Source organism: Aphis gossypii, chromosome 1 (genome assembly GCF_020184175.1).
Source record: "Aphis gossypii isolate Hap1 chromosome 1, ASM2018417v2, whole genome shotgun sequence".
Classification (NCBI taxonomy): Eukaryota; Metazoa; Arthropoda; class Insecta; order Hemiptera; family Aphididae; genus Aphis; species Aphis gossypii.
In genome coordinates, this window is record NC_065530.1 from 69,088,200 (window position 1) to 69,110,487 (window position 22,288).

Consider the following 22,288-nt stretch of genomic DNA (forward strand, 5'->3'; position numbering starts at 1 on the left):
ACGTGTCTTTCGTTCATAAATTGATTATTCAGTATCATACATCCATTCACTAACGAGTTACAAAACTTCATAACGCTGTTTGTCGCATGAGTCAAAGTGTTTGAATGAGATGTTTTTTGTTGTCGGCAGTCGAAAAAGTAAAATGTGTGATAGCGACAAAAGAAAACGCGTGGATAATTATTGTTTTCGTTTAAATTATTAATACAATCACAAGTATTGTATGATGAATAAGATATATAAGTGCCTACAATACTCGACTATATGAAAGTAACTCACAAACTGTTGTCTATATTTTTCATTAATAAATTATGTTTACGTTTATTATGTTACAAAATACAGAAAACGGCCAATCTTTCTTATGAAAAAAAGAGTTATTGATAATTAAAATCATAATAATCTATATTTTTTTCTATTATAATAATATATTAACGTTTTTTTGCTAAATTCTAAGTATAGCGTAAATAATCATTTCGTTAGCACATATAGTGGCTTTTAAAGATGAGTTTTTAATAACATGAGTACCTATTTAATTTAATTCAAGAATTAAACATACACACTAAATTTAAAAAAGTGATTCCGCTACGATTACAGTAAAATAAGATACGAATACTTCTAATTATGTTTAAATATATAATAATATATATAGGGTTAGTTTGATAATACCTAATAATTGTGCAACTATTTTATTTTTACGGCAAATTAAGTGTAAATTCATTATACGTTAATACGTATAAATATGAATTATTTAAAAAACTACCAGAATAATCTTTAAAAAACCCATATATGAACGGATGATTAACTCACACACCTCTACAAATAGTAAAAAAAATGTGCGTATTCAACACGAGTAGAAGATAGATCTGAATTCGACGCGCTTAGAGATATCGCCTTGGCGAGCAAAAAGCCGGTAACTGCCCAGCGAGCTGGAACCAAAATTACGTGTTGTGTACAAAAGAAGCTACGATGATAAGTCTAAAGTCATATAGCAACTGGACGCACACTACACTAAAGTATTTGTTTAGCAAAGAACACTTTTCACCAACACCGCCACCTAACCTAACCACCTCTCCGGACACACGTAGCAGCAGCAGCCAATCGATGTTTATTTTCACGTGAATAATGCTTTACAACCGTCGATAAGTGTACGATCTTAGAATTAAAAAAAATACAAGATATTTCTATCATATTTTTTTTTGCATGCGTTATAAGCCCGATCGAAAGTTTCTTTCATGTTAGGGGTAATGACATTTCCAACACCCTCCCGACATCTCCTAATGCCTAATTTGAAATAGTACACATAAATATTTAAAATTTTAAATAAATTGTAACACACGTACGAACCGTGTCAATAATGTGAATCCATTATATTTTATGCACCGTTATAACTTGGAAATTGTGTACCTACTAACTACTTACATAGAGAACTCGATACATCGGAAATAAGTTGTAGTTATTAATATTATAGTGGAGTCGTTACTTTTTTCTTTTATACCCATATTCGAAGAGAACTGTTTGAAAATCGATCGTTATTTACAGTAATTACCTTAACGCTCCGCGGGTAAGTTTTAAGAAACAATTGTGCACGCAAAAGAAACGTGTTTGTAGTTTAACCAGCTACCAAATAACTACAGTAAGATACTGAAAAGTTTTCCAGATAATTATCGTATTGTTTTTTTTTTTTTAGTTTCATATTATTGTAAGAGATGAGTGATTAACGATCTACTGAAGTAGTAATTTTGACTTTTAAAAAAAAAAAAAAAAAATTACATTTCATTACAACTATATATTTTTTTCATTCGTTTCATATCTAACTTTGGAAAAGAATCATTAGTCTTAAAATTATGATGTTATTCTTAAAGAATAAATAAATTTGATTTTTGACTAATATCTCGTAATATTTAATTCTCATAATATACATTTTATTATATATTTTAATCTAAACATTTATCCATTCCATTTTTCATCATATGGTAAAACGTGATTCAATAAGGATAAGGTTGATAATAATTATTGCTTTAATTCATTCAATTTTCGTTTTTATCACTGTATAGTACCGATAAATCAAAAGAGTTCACGAAATTGTTCTACCATTAGACATATTTATCACGATTCGCTAGACAATGAAACTTTTTATCGCAGTTTTTGGTTGCAGACAAACAATTTTGAATTCAAAAGCGCTGTTTAACTGTCAGCTAAAAACTTATTTGATTTACAGAAATTAACTTATAAATTGCTTACTTGAATCCATTTATTTTATTTAATAAATCCTTTTTGCATTAAAATACGCTTTTCTCCAGTTTCATTTGTAAACGACAACATTTTACCACACAAACTTCGTTCTTTTACATAAATTAAACGTAATAGAATTTAAAATTGAACATTGCATTTTGGATAACTGCCTGTGGTGAAAAATCGTTTTATATTTTCTTAATTTAAAGTTTTTAATTTAATGAAAATATATTTAGGTGTTAAAACACATAGGTACTATCTGCGAACTATATTCTAAAATTATCACTGCAACTATTGATAAAATATGAATAGATTTTAGATAAAGTGAAAGACTTTCTTATTAAATATACTCATTTATATTATTTAGCTTTAAATAAAAAATCGTATTATGTAAATTAATAAGTATAATAAATTAATTATATATTATTCTTAATAGCCTAACCAGAAAAATGATTGCTAAACGATATACTTCAAAACCCGGTGTCAGACTGAATACAATATTTTAAAACGAATGTCAAATTTTATAAAATACAACATATTTTACTTACTTAAGAAAAATATGTCGTGTAAAGTTGGCAAAGGACAATTATTTAATGTCTAAACTATAAATTTTAACATTTTAAGGTCAATGTCATACAATATTACTGTAAAATCACGTCTTGTAAGTTTTATTATGCGTTAGAGCAATGAAATACCAATACATCACGGGTGTTAACGAAGAAGTGTCACAAGAAAGCGATTTATCACTTGATCCTTACAATTTATGTACACGCAGTTGCTGACATCTCAAAAAGCAATAACGCATTATTACCCACATTCGCCTATTCGTGTTCGCTCTCAGTAAATGTTGAAATGTAGCCGTCCGGATATACTTAAAAATCACGTGGGCTAAATAATCATTCTGATGGAGTACACATAATAATATTATCAGTTATTATGGCAATGGATAATGATAAATTATAATGTATCAATGTCATCTAAGATCCGTAAGTAAATGCATTACTACGTTTGATGTGTTTTTTAAATTATACGAGGCATTACAGTCATTCACGAGTTTGAGAAAAATACGGTTGACTCTACATTTTTGTACAACTACTTGATTATTATAAATATAATATTTAAATAACTAGGAATTGGTTAGACTTAAAGGTAAACTGGTCCACTAACCTACTATTTTTTTAGGGTCGTATCCCGTTTTGCCGACATTAAACATTTTATTCTCCGCTGTGCCATTCGCTGCATAATTCTCAAATTATTTTCGTTCTAAAATATGGTTATGAATTTTGGATTTGAAAAGTAGTAAAAAGACACAGTGAAATATTTATCATTCGAAACGATTTTAGTAGTTAGAACTATACTATCTGAATTTTGAAGTTATCGAATAATAAATCCTTGATAATTATATAAATAAAATAGAATGAATAATGTGTCGAGGTGACGATAGATATAAAGTTAAGAACATATTCAGTGTCATATGATAATTATCAAATTTCTACAAAGCGAAAAGGGGAATGTCTTATTTTTAATAATAACTACCGATTTTAGAATTGATAAAACAATGAGAAATAAAAAGTATTGGAATTGCATTGAGAACTGTGAAACTCGGGTAATAATTTAAAATTTATTTATTGTACATTCCGATAAGTATAATTTTTTTATCGTGAAATTATCGATTTTTTAATTTATGACTATAAAAAGTACCTATGAAATTAGACATAAATACATATTAAATAAATATAATTAATTTGTATGTAAGTTGTAGTCTATAAGTTATTTTAAGTTACTTGAAAAATAAAGTCGCCGAAATGGAACGGTGAAAAAATAAATTCGACGAAATGGAACGTCGGCCAAATGGGAGCGGATCTTTATTAAAACAATAGGTTCATATACTACGGTGACCTTCATCAATAAACGCTATGGGACCATGATTAAGGAATTGCACATCTAAAATCTTTATTATTCTCAATCACGTATGTATTCTGACTTTGTAAATAGAGAAATATTAATCAATACTTCTTGATTAATGATAATTGATAATATAAATATATAATATATATAATATATATATGTATGATTTGTATGTTTTTATAATAGGTATTATAAATTATACATAATTATTAACTATATTTATTATAAATGTACCTAATTAATTGCATCAGTAATTGTATATTAATAATATATCTTTTATCATATCACAACCAAATACACTGATGTCTTCGATGGCTTCAATTGATATAAATCACTATCATATAGATGGAATATCTATCATTGTGCGAAATTATTTAATTAACTATATCTACTGTCAATATTACGGGATTTCGTCCAATTACCTATTATTAGTCTAAAAAGATCAATTCATGTCTATTTGTCATTTATACTGTATTTTTAATTTTAGTAAATTTGGTTTTAATTTTATGACGTAGTATTGTATTATTAACTTAAACTTACCAAAATTTATATTGTATATACTCAAAAATCGTCAAAAATAATTGAATATTATCGTTTTTAATGAATTAAAAATATTGAGTTGTTAGATAAAACATTTAGTTTAGTAAAATTTTATAAAAATTATGAAATTATAAATACTTATGTACAAAATATATGTGATTGGGAGTATTTATTAATTATAATAGAACAATAATAATAAACATTCAAAACAAATGTTTTAAATTTAAATTTTGAAAAAGATGTTTTATGCTATCATATAACCTTCTATGTGTACAAATAAATAAATATTAAAAATATCCATGTAATAATATTATATAATAATATATTACTTTCAACGACTGTGTTAGATAAAAAAAATACCTAATGATTGTTCCTCAGAATGTTTCTGAATATGGGACCTTCTATAATATTCTATGACAGTAAACTTTTACTGGCCCAGCTCACAACTAGTTAGACGCATAAGAACATCCTTTTCATTGTAAATTATTAATTAATTTTTTTTTTTTTTTTGATATATCAAAATTAAATTTTGAACAATGAATTTTTGAGTTATTAATATGTAATATACTAACTATAACGTTGATAATAATTCTTAATAATAGTTAAACAGAATTATGAAAATTGATTTAAAATTGAATCTAGTATTTATTACCATGAGCCTATTATTCCTACTACATAAAGTATAGTAACTTAGAAACTAAAGTTTAAATTTGATTAAAATAGGTAAAATTTTTTTAAAATTTATCGTGATAACAATTTACAGGAAAAAGTTTCTTTTTTAGATTAATATTTTAAAATCAGAAATTTGCAAAGCTACCTTATACTCTTTAAAATGTGTACACAATTTGTTATTTGAAAATACAGTACATAAATAATATACTTAAAAAGAAGTACCTAATTGTAATTTATAAAACTAAAAAAATTGAAAATATTTATATTATTAAATGCAAACATCAAAGTAATCATGCTTGGTAAACCACTTTGTATATTACATACATTTTTACTTATTACTAGTAATATCTTACGAGTTTTTAAAAAATAAACTGTAGAAAACTAGATGTAAGTACTATCGGTTCTGACTGTTAAGTAAATGGTATAAATGGTAAAATATGATTTAAAAACTTACAGAAAGGTTGAAAAATATAGTAAAGTGATTTTCCAAATGAACAGTTTCCTCCTCACATCTATATTATGTATACCGTATAGTGTATACAAACAATGTTATCGTCACGTAATTTACTTCTTAAACTGATTATCTGTAAATAGTACATTTTTAAATTAAATTAAATTAGTTTTAAATAATTTTTTAACAGTGAAATTTATTTAAAACGAATAAATGGCTACTGAATAAATAATTATTTATAATAGGTACATTAAATTAAAATGCTATGCACTTTTTAAGTCAATGTCAAAAATAAAAAATAAAAAATAGATTTATATATCTCTGTATCACATTTTCTGTTAATGGATTATTTGATCTAATAAGAGTAATGTGTTAATATTAAAACAATATATACAATTGTCATATTGACATAATAATATTGTATATTGAAAAATATATTTTTAAGCACATATCTATACTAAAATATTATATGATACCTATGATATTATCGTTAGTTTTTCTTTTTTTATATATTATATAATTATTGTAATATTTGAAAACAATTTTTGTTTTTACATTTGTTTTTATCGTAGTATTATCAAGAAAAAAAATAGTAATACCTAGTACGTTTTTAAACTCCTGATTTTTATGGAAAATATACTATGTACATATTATTACGATAATTCGATATTATTCGTTATAAGGTCATTCCATTTATTATACAATATCTACATGAAAAAAAACCGAAACGGTATTTACTATTTAATATAGTAACCGTTTGTTAGCACGCATTATATTATTTTAAAATTGAACTGCATTATTAATTTCCGACAAACTAAATGCCATATAAATGAAAAAGCTTCATTATCTACCATACATAATCCGATTTGTCAGCCGTTATATATCATACCAATATCTACCGCCATCATATTATACGTAGGATACATTATATTATACACAAGTTCAATTTAATATAACGCATAAGAATGTAATAACGCATAAAAAAGTATTGGTATCTTATTAAAAAATAAGCGAGAAAAGGAACCACCACACATTTCAAATATATTATATATTATATAATATATATATAAGTTCACATTTAAAACTCGTGTTTTTTACTTTGAATACAAAACACGCATATCTCGACGGATCATATAAGACATCAGAGAAGACTGTTCAGCAACCGTTCTGTTCACGCGGAGAAAGTTTGACTTGTATCAGAGTAACTGATAAAAATATACAAGCGCATTGAAATCTAACGGATCGAAACGTGGTGTGCAGCATTTACTCGCCGTCTCCAGGACGTTTATCATATCATAAAGTTTTTTCCGATTCGATGAACACACACCCGTTGTCTTGAATTATGTGAATCTCGATTGCACAGCTGTTATTTGACGCTACGCGTATATTACGACATATGCACATGATATATATATATTATAATATGAGTACATTTGTGTTATGTGCCAACCAAATATATGAACGTCGTTAAATATGTACATTTTTTGAAAATGCGCAAGCCGTACGTGGAGTGAATACACAATCTTAGCGATGATTTTGTTATCAGTATCACCTAGCGTTATAATGCACAAACTATCGATTTATTCTACATATAGTGTTCGAATGTAAGCAATTTACATAATGGGCACGGACAATCAAAAGTAAAAACAGATGTTTTCTGAGGGCTTATTATACTTTTAGATCATCTTCATGTGTATCGATGACTAAGCGGTGCCAAAAGAGGAAACAAATCATGAAATAACATCGACTGAACAAACAAATACATATTATAACAATATGGAAAGTCTTGGATCGATATAACGTCACTTATTGTTAACGAATGTAATTAAGTACGGCAAAATCTAAGGTTTCAATGGATACCTGAATATAACGTACAATCTTTTTTAACAGACAAAATAATAAGCAGTGCCGTAACTATCCTCTATAGTCTATACTCTATGGCACCCTTGGAAAATTTGATTTTTTGGTGCTTATTTTCATTTCATTTTATGAGTATTATTTTTATAATATTAATATATTAAATTATTACGTTTTAATAAAAATATTACTACATTTTTTAAATTATTGAGTTATATATATCACTATATTATACTATAAATGTAAAAGTAGTATCCTAATAAATAAACATCATCAAGTTACAATCCAGTATGTAATTTTTATACATTACACACTTCACTTGATTTTTAATAAAACTAAATAATTTATAAGAAAAATAAATTGTACACACAAACCTAATTCATTTCAACTTAAATGTGCTTGGTTACTTTTCTGCGCCTCTGGCAACCACCCATTTCGCCAACCTCAAGTTACGGCATTGATAATAAGGTTAAAAATGACAAACATTCAATTGCATTTAGACTTGTCTCAAATTAACTATTTCTATTCTGGACAAAAACAGTAACATTTATTTTCGAAAATTTGGTAGTAATAAATTCGAGTATAATTCAATGTACCTACGTATACCCATATACAACGCAACAACGTTGAAAGACACGATAACGTGGAGTGCAATTGCACGGATTACTTAATATTATTATAATACTCATCGTGTATCACTGATAAAGATAACGTTAAATGTGAGGACAAAAATAATAATATAACCAGAAATTATGATTAAACGTAAGGACTTATTGAGTGCGTATTTAGAATCACTTTACAATAATTATTTTATAATACTTTTTTGTGACCATTATTAGGTTTTTCGTTTTTTTTTTTTTTTTGAAACAGCACTTCACCTTCTTATCATGTAAATAATTTACTTTGAAAGAAAGCATGGAAATTATTCCAAAATATAGATTTATTTGTAAACTAAATGAACGATTTGTAGTTGGAATTATGAAAAATAAAGTCGATAGACGGTAGGTACAATAAAAAAGTCACAAACGAAAAATATCCACCTATACTGGCGATACCAGAGAATGAGTAAGATGAGTGAATTGATAAAGTCATTTTAGAGTGATTCAACTGTATTATAAATTAGTTTATGCCAGTATCTAAAGCAATGGTTCAAGCAAAAGTATTATTAGGTAGTTGCCGTGAAGTGAAATCAAGTACGACAGTTAAACCTTTTTCAATGGCTCGATAGATTGTTTCAAATAACGATATAAAATTATTTTTAAATCGATTGTAGATAATCAAATTTTATAAATGTAACAGTCGTGATTCATAGAACATATTTAATGCTGACTTAACCTGAAAATTTTTCGAGTACTAACATACACCACTTCAAAATACAAACATGCTCTGACGAAAGAGCAACTAACTTTCGCTCTGAATTAAATCCCAATATCCCATGGAAGCAGATGGTGAGCGACAAAACGATGATCAAACAGAACACTGGAAAAGTGACGTTTGGAAACTTTTCAGAAGCTCTTAGACAGCTTATTCGTCTGAAAGAGTTTTAACTGAAGAAAGGTAAAGAAAGAGTTGTCACGAGATTAAAATGACAAAACATTAATTAAAATGCAAACATATATTCCATCAATTTTTTTTTAAACAATGTTTAATTTATATTTTTAGTATTTACCTAGTACTGAATATTTATAATTATGTAGAATGTATAATTAACTATTAAGTATGAATAGGCACATGCAATAACATGTACTATCAATACATATTTACCTTTCAAATTTTTTCTTAAAAATATAATAACTTTATAAGTTAGATATACAAGTAATTAAATAAATACTAAGGCCTACTTACAATGGGCACTATTAATGGTCTCGTAAAAATGTTGTATACGCAAAAATACTAAAATAATAATTTAACAGTAAATCGCGACGATAACGAGTAACAAAGACTAATATAATTTCTATTTACAACTTATTAATTACAGGACTATAATAATTTGTAAGTCATACATTCAACCTAATAAATAATATTTTCAAGTGTCAACCTAATACAAACTATTATAAACTAATGATAACCATAATTAATAGGTAATTAATAATCCAATTACATACCTATTTTTATTTGTTGGTGAAGAAAAAAGTTTTTTATTTTTATTTTTATAATTTGGTTCTTACAGTTTAAAATACAACACCATAAATTAAAAAATTTATATATAAGTATGAAATAAGTTATGAAATATTTTTTCACAACTTAAGAGCAATACTGACTTCTATATCTATACTAACGACTAACGTACTTCTCTACTCTCAAGTCATAATAATATAGTAGTCTAAGGTAAAAAACAATGTTACCATGACTCTTTGATCAATGTCAAGGAGCTTCGAAACAACTTCTTAAACGAATTACGATTACAATGATAAATAATTAAAAACGCAGATGGCTACACTGCTGAATCGTGCACATGAACTTACTGTATGTCTTTATGTTGAAATGAGACAACGTTATCCGTAAAATTGTTGTGGGAAAGAGTGGTCTAATCACTATTATTTTGTGAAGCAGACTGATATATTTATATAGTATAGATAATTGTTATGTGGTTATGTCTATAAATAAATCTTATTGTAAATAATGTAAATATATTTATTTTTTCATTTCCAATAATAATTAATAATAACATTAGTGTAAAATAAAGATAGCAAGAGCTTCAAGACTCATAAGCTATAATACTATAATACCATCACCTCTGCCTTCCCAATTTAATAACACAAAGTTAGAATTTGATTACAAATATTTACTGATTTTAGTGAGTACAATCATAGTTTGAAACATACAATTATAACTGTTATGAATATTACGATACATTTCGATTAAAGTCTACAGAGTCGTTGAAATAATAATGTGATAATTAGTTTGAATGTTTACCATGTCTAAGTTTATGTCCATTAAATCGATTAAATTATTATTACTATATCTAGTGATTTAGTAAGTAAAAAAAAAAAAAAACAGTTCAGAAAATATATCGGAAACGCGTGTAAAAATATAAATTGTATACAGTGCGAAACTTTTAAAAGTGTCGAATTGAATAATATGCGAGTACCCGGGTGCGTATAATTGCAAGTGCCCGTAGCTATTGTGCCACTTTTGACATTTTGAATCCAAAGTGCGCGCGCAAGCCCAACTTTTTCGTGCGAGTAATTTTATTACTAGACTGCCGTTCGATAAACTTTCTTCTCTGTTTAATTTCTTCTTGAAAAGAGGAAAAAACTCACTTATTTTATAGAGTAGTTTAAACGGAAAAATTAAGGTATGTAATTAACCACTTAAACAAAAAAACTAATTTACAGTAGGTTTTCTCTCTACGAGATGGTTAATAATTTAATAGATAGCATTTCGACGGTGTTTTTGTTAATTACATACAATTATAGAGATAAACAAAACATACCTATATTATAATAATGTGTACGTCCCATCTGGCGTTTTCGTATATAGAAAACGATTCATATATTGTACCTATGCTCACATCACCTTTTTTTTTCTTATATTATGTAATAGGTAATTCAAATTTTGTTCACTAAATATATAAATATTTTTATATCAAGTGGTGATACAACATTAAAAAAAAAAAAAAAATCAAAACCATCATATTTTACTGTACATTGTTATGCCATTGGTTTTTTTTATTACATACCTACATTAAAACGTTTATGATATTAGGATTAGATGTTATGAGGTCTATGATTATAATATAACATATAAGATACAAAATTAATGCAATTAGTTCGGTACTCATAAATGAACGTTAGAATTAAGAATTGATTACCCTGGTTGCATTTTTTGTAGAAGAGGAACATGATCCAGAGTAAAGTTATCACATATTGGTTTTTATTTATGGATTAATGGTTAATAATCATACAGTTACATTTATGGAACTATTGACATTGTTTGGAGAAGCTAAGTTTCTAAAAGAAATCCTACTAAATGATACATAATATGTTGATACTTATTGTATCCAGGCAAAGAAATTTAAAATTATAAAATATTAGTGGATAAATAAGTATTTGGTTATAATATGATGGTTGTTATATGCATACTCAACCCATTCAAAATAAAAACTTAAATAAATGCATAACTAATGAATAAAATGGTTATGAGCATGTTGAGTAATCACCCTGTATATAATATGAACACGGCTGCAGGGAATAAAAAAGGAATTCAATTTTGACGTGTATTTTTACCGTATGAAAAACGCAGAGTCCCGTAGCAGCTGCAGTGTGCAGTACGTGACTAACCGCTGGAATGGAGTAACGAGGAACGGAGCAAAAGCTTTCGCGCATTATTATGTCAAAAAAAAAAAAAAAAAAAAATGAAAAATAAAGGGGAAATAAAAACAACGAAAATGAAATGTGAAATGATCTCTCTTCGGGGGTTGACAACATGACATTTCGAGCAAGTCGACTGTTTTACGAATTCGTCATATTATTGTTATTTTATTGTTTCGTCTATACACATACACGTGCACCCATTACATGTACGAATATAAATATGTACTATCGACGGCTGTTTTTTACGTTTACGATGAATCGCTCGGAAAAATAATAAAGAGAAAATAGTCCGATCGACGACATCTTTAACACGTCGAACTCTGCGGAAAACGTGACAATACTACCGGACGAAAAGATTTATTTAATTTGGTCGTCTAACGCACGTTAGCACTTTAATAGCGTCACGTGCGGTATTTTAGTGTAATGCGATCTATACGCACTAAATATAAATAAATATATAATAATAATTTTACGTTTGTGACGAATAATGTGCACGATCCTATAGGAATATTATAATCATAAAATGTAGATTATTGTATGGTACAGTTATAAAACGCTCTATAAATATTCCAATCGGTGTATAATGAAGATGTGTACAAATAAAGTAGGTAGAGTAGGTGGATATATGTACATTCGTGGGTGGCGTCCAGTTTTTTATAGGTACTGTACGGAGGTTCTGAGTACCAAAATATGTTTCATATATTCTGTTATTTTGATTTATAATCCAACAGAATATATTAATATATTAGCACTACGTAATATATATTTATTGCATATTTCAAGCTCGAACATTCAATAATACTCAAAGCGCGTATATGTATCTTTAACATAATATACATACCTATGTTTATATTATAATGAAATATTTTCAGTACTGACCGACAACAAAAAATGTCATCGAATAGTATAGATTTGCACGTTGTACGATAATAAGCGTCATAAAGTGTTGCAAATAATCGTAAAAGCTGCGGTGTTATGCATATTTTCTTGTAGTTTGCGTTATTACGATGTCTTAAATATGGAATACACCATAATGAGAATGATAATAATCTATTGTAAAATACGTTTTCCGATATCTGTAAATCAAATTAATTTCCCAAAATATATCTACCAACTACGCAGTCTATTACAATCTACACGTCGGTAACGGGATCGTTGTACCTTCAAAACGGATGAAATTCCTGTAAAATTTCAAGCTCAATCTATTAATTATTAATATATTATTTTGTTCTATTTGCTGTTTTTGACGGGAACGGAATATCTACTTTCAAAAAGTATAGTTTATACGATGTCGTAATTGGACAGACGCAATCGACGTTCTTTTAGCAGTAACGGCGCTGGAAATCAAGTATAATATAAGTTTTAGTAACAAAACGACGAAACTTTCGTAATTATCCGTACGTCTGGTGCAGCGATATGGTAAAAATATGAACGGAAAACTCTTGAACAAAAAATTATTATGACGATAATTTTTCACTCACCGTACACACGGAATAGACGGCTGGACGGATCCAGTATAGAATATACATTTTGAACGGATACCGATTGTTTTTATTTATTTTTAAATATCTATATTAAAATATTGGAACAAAATAATTATAATTATTGATCATCTCTTTTAATTTTAATTTGTTATGTACTGCAAATATATACGATATTATATAGTTGAGAATAGAAGATCTCAACCAATATATTTTGGATTTTAATATTATATACACCATCTATCGATCGATGCTAATTGGATAAATTGTGTTTATATTGTGTTAAGTATTCCGCTATGAAATATTAAAATTATAATGATATGTAATATTAACAGAATACGGACTAAAATAGTCAGTAAGCTTATTGATTATGAGCACAAATATATAAGTAATAATTATATTTTTCATTATTTATGAAACATTTTTTATGTTCATGAAAATAAATTTAAATAGGAAATTGATTGATGGGAGGAAAATCGAAATTTTCTAAGAAAAATGTAATAGATTATTATACGAATGTTTTTTAAACTACGGTAGATTTAAGCGTTGATGGTGCGTTTTAAAAACATGAATTTTAAAATACGTCAAATAAAATACAGAGAATAATATTTTAAGATATAATAGAATATTCCAAAAATAATGATTTATATTAAAAAATTTGTACCTACGCTAAATTATTATTTGTATCAGAGAATACCAATAATATTTTTTTGTCAGTTTTTATACATATTATAGTTTAGAAGAAAAATACGGTTTATAAGTTAATTAAATTAATATAAATTTGAATATAGATTTGTAATATCTTGGAATGATTGATCGTCTTCATACTATTATACTAGCGATCGATTTATTATTATTATTATTGCGATAGACTTAAGAAAGTTTTCTTTGTATAAAATACTACTATAAAATTGATTACAGTAACTTTACAAGTAAAAACGTGTAAAAAGGGTATGTTATAGTATTAAGATTGATTACAGAAATATACTCCGGTGATCATGCATAATTCAAAAGAGAACATGTAATGACATTTGAACAGTATAATACTATAATATAGAAATATATAATATTTTTCATACAATTCGTGCTCTATAAATAGAAATAAACTATAAGTACTGTAAGAATAATAATTTGAAATGTATTACTCTTATAACTAGGGATTGAATTTTAAAGCATAATAAGCAACTAAAAAAGCACACAGTTATTTTCAAAAAGCAAAAAAGAAGTGTATTTATTTTTAAAAAAAGCAAAAAAACATGACTAAAAATTAACACGAACTAGTCGTAAAATGTTATGAAAAATTAATTTAAATTTAAAAAAGAATTAATTAATTGAAAAATCAAAAAAAGTATTTACATAAAAAAGCAAAAATAAATTGGTTTATTTGGAATCAAAATGATGGGAAATGAATTTATATACAAAAATTAGATTTTTATCTCGTACATAAGAAAGAAGCATATGCTTTAAATCCAAGCCTTATACTAGTAACAATAACCTTATGCGAAAGAATAATGTATATATGTAAATATAATGGTAAAGCCTTTAAATATTTTACATATTATTATTACTAAAAATTTGTTTACTGTCAATTTTAATCTAATTATTATCTAGTTGGTACCTATGTATGAATATTTGTGCAGAATTATATCTTTATAAGTTCTTTAATATAACTTAATGTAGCACAAAAAGCACATCATGTTACCATTGAAACGACTTTAGAAAACCACCATTATAAATTAACTATGTTTACAGAGTCGTTTGGTGAAAAATATGTTAGTTCTAGCCTTTGTTGAGTTTTTTCTTTTATCAAGTTCTACATAGTATAAATAATATTATGTCAAAGAGAAGTGAATAACATTTTAACATAATTAGAACTGAATCTGTGTGGAATCTAATAATAATCGAAAATTTAAAAAATATATATGTACGTAGTATTTTATTAATATAATAATATATGAGCAGATATAATAAACGTAATTCATTGTATAAGTGTATTACATATAATAATTATATGTATAATGTATATATATTATTATTATATGGTTATTAAAAATAAATAATATTATAAACAGATGGAAGTTATCAGAAAACAAAAAAAAAATGTCCCCAAATCTCCTTCTATTAAGAATTAAGGCGATATCTGATAGTTAAAAAGTAAGTCTTGAAATTCTTAAAACAAAATCCTTTGCATAGTTAATTGTAACATGTAATATAAACATATATTTAAAACTATTATTATTATTATTGGGTTGTTAATATTATTGTTATAATATAAGGCAATTCATCAAGTGCGTTCATTCTCATTTTTTCATTCAATAATTATAATTTATTCAAATTCTATTTTTTCTCGATTTCTTCTTATTTGTATATACTATTAAATAATATAAAGTGTCCTGTGGCGATATAAAAATCTGTTTTTCAAGTGAGAACCCCATCTTATAAATTATTTAGTGAATACATATATATGTATACTCGTATATATATATTTTTTTTTATTTTATTATAAATAATTCTTAATTCAAACGAGAATTATTCCAGTACATAAAAATGTAAATGCTAAATATAAAAATCTTTAAAAATGGAATAAAAATATATGTAATATAAGATACAACATTCATTATACTTTTACTGTTTTTATAAATTATAAATATTGATAGATTCATTAATATTAATTACTATATATTTTTTTTTTTTTGCAGTGATTATAAGTTAGGTTAGCTACGCTACTACTTGATAACGTTATTTTTAAAACATTAGATATACGAGTATGGAGCTATAATTATTAAAATTATTTCATTAATATTATAATAGAATACATAGTGTGCATGCGATGTAATGCAAAAATAATATTATTTTGATTTTCTTTATGGAATGAATAAAAAAATGGTAAAATTTTATTTTCAGTCGATCAAATAATACAAAATTTTAATTATTTATAAATAAAAAAAATAAAATCCACGTTAATGACTATTATATTTTACTTTTTTAATTTCAAAAACTAAATAAATTTAATATAATTATGGATATTTCAATGAAAATCAAAAATACCATATGATATATACGATACATAATTTATATATATTCATTATTCACCATTATTGCTTTATGTATATAATAATTATTAATTTGTGGTAGTCGTTCTATCGATCAATGTCAAATAATTCAACCATGACAATACAATACAAAATAATATTATATGTTACATAATAATACATTTTATTATAATAAATTATAATCACACACCTACACGGATTGTAAATTTGTAACAGTTTGTGACAATGAATTATTGTTTGAGAAGTTCGTATCGAATTGCATGCGCGTAATGAATATACTGCGGGCGACTAAGGTGTTTTCTTACAGATTTTTGTTTTTGTTTTTAATGTTAATAAAATGTAAAGTCGAAAAATAAAAAATCATTTAATCCGAGTGGATTAAAGAAATCGACCATGCATAAGGGGGTGTACACGGTCTATTTCTTTTGCCTTTCTCGCCACCGTCGGTGGCTTCGAATTTTTATAATATACACCACGTGAAATGTACGAAATAGCAGGCCGTCACTAAAACACTAAAAGTAACTGCTATTAAAATAATACATACACTCGGATACATGTATACCTATATCTATATATTATACATTATAAAATATACAAGCATTCACCTACACATATTACTAACTGGGTCGTTATAATTATTACCCCGTATAGCCACTGCTGTTACCTCCACCGCGGCCCGTGCAAAGGTTTCGTAATAAGTCCGGGCAAAAGTGTCCATCCGAATGTCACTGCAGCCAGCCGGCAGCCAACCCGTCGTGCCCATTATTAAACAACCCGAGTTTTATATTATACGCAGGGACGCTCGTCTATCCAACGGTCGTATACTATTATTATTATTATACTGAATGCTTTACGGGCGCGTCGGTCCGATTTGCCATTGATGCGTGCTTGTAGTGAGACGATAGAAGATGATAATGATATTATTTACGTATGAATGTGTATGATATTTCTTTGATATAACAATAGTAACGCATTAAGAAAATATTGATTTATATATAAATAATATTATATATTATATTATTATTATTATTATATTTTATATTATTATATATTGTAATGCCTTAATTTTATAAACATACCTATTGTGTTGATATACGTAATAGTCGTATTTTGATTGGTTTATCCGTACGGTGATAAATATTATTTGATCCCATTGATTTAAATATTAAAATGAAAATCTCTTATACCTAATAAATAAAATCCTTACTATATTTGTATACATATGGGTAGGTGAGATTTTTTTTATCCGAATTTCCGGTTTAAGAAACACATACTTCAATATAAATTTTGTATTTGTAATTTTGTATTTTATGGTTGATCAAGTGATTCATTTATATAGATAAAAAATATATGCGTATGTAGTATACCACTGAAATAATGGAGTTTTGTCTTAGCATATTATTAGATTACTTATATACAACATATTAACCATATATAATTTATTGAAATAAAATTATGTATTTTTATATATAATACGTATACATGAATAAGGTTAATATTATTACTATTAATGTTCATTTTGTAATTAAATTCTCATTCTTCAACTGTTAGCAGCTACAATCGTATTATGTAAATTGTATATTTTAAATAAGTATATATTATAATTATTTAGCAACTGCCCGTCTAAATAAGTAAATAACTAGATAACATAATTCTTCGTTGGAGGAGAACTATATCATTATACCTACCTATATAGTTAAAACTTGTGTAAGTGGAATGTTTGAACGTATTATTATTGACGTCATTTACCATAGCTTAACGGTAAACAGAATTCGCATTCAAAAGACTAATTTTTGAATAAAAATATCTTACGATCTTAAACCTATGCCAGTTCCGGTGGTGTAGTTCAAACGGTTGGTAATTCCAAATGGCAGACAAGCTAAAAGCTGAAACACAATACATTTATTCGATCGATCGTTATGACGTACATGTATCCTTATATTATGCATATAATAATAATGATAATCCGTCGGGCCGATGAATGAGACGAACATCTCATAAAGAATGTAAGTAAAATAATCAAGTGGGATTCCAAAAAACTGTGAATTTAACATTGTAGCGATTCGATATTTTACTTCCTTACATTTGTAATAAATCGATTACCTATAGGGTATGCTATAATATATTAAATTATATTATATGAGAACATTTTATGAAATTACTTTCTATTACATACACTGCAATAAGCTGTACGGTATAAGTTACGATGGTAAATTACCATAGGTGGTAACAAAAATACTTGGTAAATTTTATATTGTACTTATAAAATATAAATAAATAACAAATTTGCATACAGTTTTTGCGTTTATAAATAAATAAATTATTAACTTGTATGATATAACTAGAGTACCTACCATAGATATCAGTATGCTGTAAGGGATATTTGCCGATCTCATTAAAACTTTTATCGATTTTGAATGATTGATCAGATAATGAAGTATATTGTGTTTTATTTTTCAACCGAAAGGAAAAAAAAATAAGCGGTGTCATTTAATTATAACAAAATATATATATATGTATATATTCAAATTATTTACATTTAGATTATATTTATAGGATGACTCTTTCAAAATTAAATAATTATTTTCTTGAAATGTATACGATTTTTGGAAATAAGATAATTTTTATTTATTAAAAGATAACAAGAAAAAAATTAAATTTTACTATCTCTGCTGTTATTGTTAAAGTTATTATATTTTTGAAATGATGCTTGCATTTTTTTATTGACAGTATGAAGCAAAATATTTTCCTGAGTATTTGAATACATGAAAATTGATTTTCTTATGAGTAGCTAATTAGTTTTAAGTATTCAAAGATTTATCGATGGTACAAGAGGGCCAACATTTTATGGGGTAACACTGTGCTACGCCAACATCAAAGCCTATCATACTTTTAATAGTTTTAACTAATTAAATTTTCGATTGCAATTCGAATTTTACGCGTTTAAATTCTCAGAAAATATTCTTATTGAAATATGAAAGTATAAATATATAATTTCTTGTAAAAAAATAAAATACTCAATAAGTAATGACTTGAAACCGTGTAAAAAAAATATTTTTAAAAATATAATATTTTTCGAGATCACAAGTGTTTACTGTTAAAATAATCACCCTGTATAATTTATTAGCATCATACAATACATAATGTATAGTGATTATAAAGGCGAACATTTTAAGAAAAATAACGCATTCTGGAATACGATCACGATGGCATTTTATTCATACATTTGGAGGATATTTTTAGATTTTAAAGGTTCCAATTTCTCTAAGGAACAATGATAATATATCCTTATTTCGAATGTGCAACATTCATTTTTCCACGCTGATATATTTTTTATATTGATGTACCTTACACTGTAGAATAACTAGTACGCCTATTTACATATACTATATTCAGCACTCGCCTGAACGAAACACAATAATGGTTTTGTGTGTACAACGTGAGAGTGAACAGTTGTAATAATCATTTTTTTTCGTCATTATTTCTGTATTATTTTTGCTTAAATCCTATTGGTACACACACATCACATCATTGTGAGTAAAATATTATTTTTGTATTATTAATATCTTGATAAATTCATATAATATTAAAATGTTTTTATTTAAAACTTTTAATAGTTTATGTAATATATATATAAACAGATCGTCCGATAAAAATCATGATAAGTACATATCGTAATAAATTACAATTGGATCTTCATCGTTCCAATTATTATCAATTACATCATTTAGGTGATAGTAACGATTGAGTGGCATTCAGAACTGCGGGAGTCCTAAATATTTATAACACTTGTGACGATAACTTCGTGGGTTCTTGTTGGTAAAATAGTATCACATCATGATATTACATTGACCAAACGCTGAAGCTTATAAGTACAGTAATTCGAAAGTAAATTAATAAACTTCTATATAATTTTAACAATACGCAAACCGATACAATAACCGCCGAACGTTTCGACTATTTTTAAGTTAATTAAGGTTGATAATTATTATTAATTGTACACAGTTTTCCTTGATATACATAATATTTTATATGATATGTAACTGCTAAAATCATTAATTAGTGGGTACGTTTTATTATGGTACGTGGGTAGATATAAATATAGTAAATACGCATCCATATAACATTAGGAATGTTATATAATAGGTACCTATACCTTGCGAGGACCAAAGTTTAATTTTAAAACTGATAACTTAATATGCACCAGCTGTGAGTCTGCGACTACATAATATATATATATATATATATACCTACTTCAATGGCCTATTGTGTGTCTGTTTTTCTAAATAATATTCGCTTTTGCCTCGCTGAAACTAATATAAGACTTTCTGGGTATCGCACCTGATACACGGCAACGAAAGAAATACTCGCGCTGACGTTTTTGTTATTATTAAACGAAATATATAGATAGGTTGGGTTATAATAGGTATATTGATCAGCTCGCATACTGTCGAAGAAGGTCAACGCTGTTATTTCTACAGTTAAATGTCAACAGACGATGACATTGTTAAAAATTCCGATTTAAAAAGCATAAAAAAGATCATCGGTTTTGTCGCGAACGCCGATATTCGATCGCATGTTCGATTTGAATAAAATCGACAATAATACATTATTATTTTATTGCAAATATCGTCTATAAAATTATACATAGTAGACATCAATTATATATAATGTGGGGGTTTCTAATATAACGTCTCTTATCAGCAGCAGTCCATAGTCGGAATAAAAATGCCAGAAGAAGCACAGTTAGTGCAAGATTTTTATGAAATTTTAAGTAATATAACTTTGCAACCTAATTGATAAAAGTTAGGAATTTTTAGATCTTATTGAAGATTATTGCAATATAGTTTATAGCTCAAACCAGTAGTTTTCAACCATCGATACGGCATATTGTATTAGAAAATAAAATTTAATTTTCACATTTTTTTTGTATTATGTTTAGCGAAACTTTTCGATTTTTTGAACCAAAATCCAAAATGACCGCTACAATTTGGTTAAATTATAACTGTGTATACACACGAATGCATTAGTATTTATCTACCATTTATATTTATTATACACAATAATATCCGTATAATGTAATAACAACAACAACAACAACAACAATAACAAAAACAACAACGGCTGAAATAGCGAATTTTCCGGCAGGGCCAAATTAATCCGGACATTTAAAAGTCGCGTGAGTTGTGTGACAACAAAATAACAAACACAGGCGGTAACCGCAGTACCGCACTATTAATTAATAATATTGTATATAAAGCATTTGTGTGCACTGTAACTACATTGCGATTGTATTATTATTTTTTATTATTATTATTATTATTATTATATATAATTTCGTAGTGGACTGGCACAACAGGTATTAAACTCGAGGCAATTGTATTTTTTATTCGAGTTCGCTCGGCGTATAAATAAAAAGATAAACAAAATAATACGTAAATATTGTAATTATTGCGGAGATATTTTGAAAAAATACCACCCGTGTGTAAATACGTTAGAGGGAAATATTTAGTTCCTACATATAGTCTTCAGTGATGTGTTGTGTTGATTGTTGTCCGATAATTTGAACTGAATAATTGATCAAACACATCATAAATATTATATAAAGATATTTTATACGAATTCGATCAGTATAAATTATAATTTTAAGACCTATTCAGGAAATATTATAATATATAATTGGTTACTAAATTGTTAGTGATTTTGTAGTTAGTGTCAACGACTAAAATACTATCGATTGAAATATGATCTCAAGTATAACATAGGGGTGTTAATTATTAA

The 22,288-nt window shown here is 26.5% G+C and overlaps 1 protein-coding gene across 10 annotated transcripts in view; it reads right to left on the reverse strand.

Moving 5' to 3' along the window:
• Positions 1-22,288, reverse strand: part of LOC114121680 (uncharacterized) — a 68,003-nt gene that overhangs the window by 37,851 nt on the left and 7,864 nt on the right. For 7 of the 10 annotated variants that reach the window (XR_007606970.1, XR_007606975.1, XR_007606972.1 and 4 more), the window contains exon 2: positions 5,804-5,933. The exons of the other annotated variants lie outside the window; for them this stretch is intronic. The gene's annotated coding sequence lies outside the window, so the exon portion shown is untranslated. The remainder of the gene's footprint in view (positions 1-5,803; positions 5,934-22,288) is intronic. 10 annotated transcript variants of the gene reach the window in all.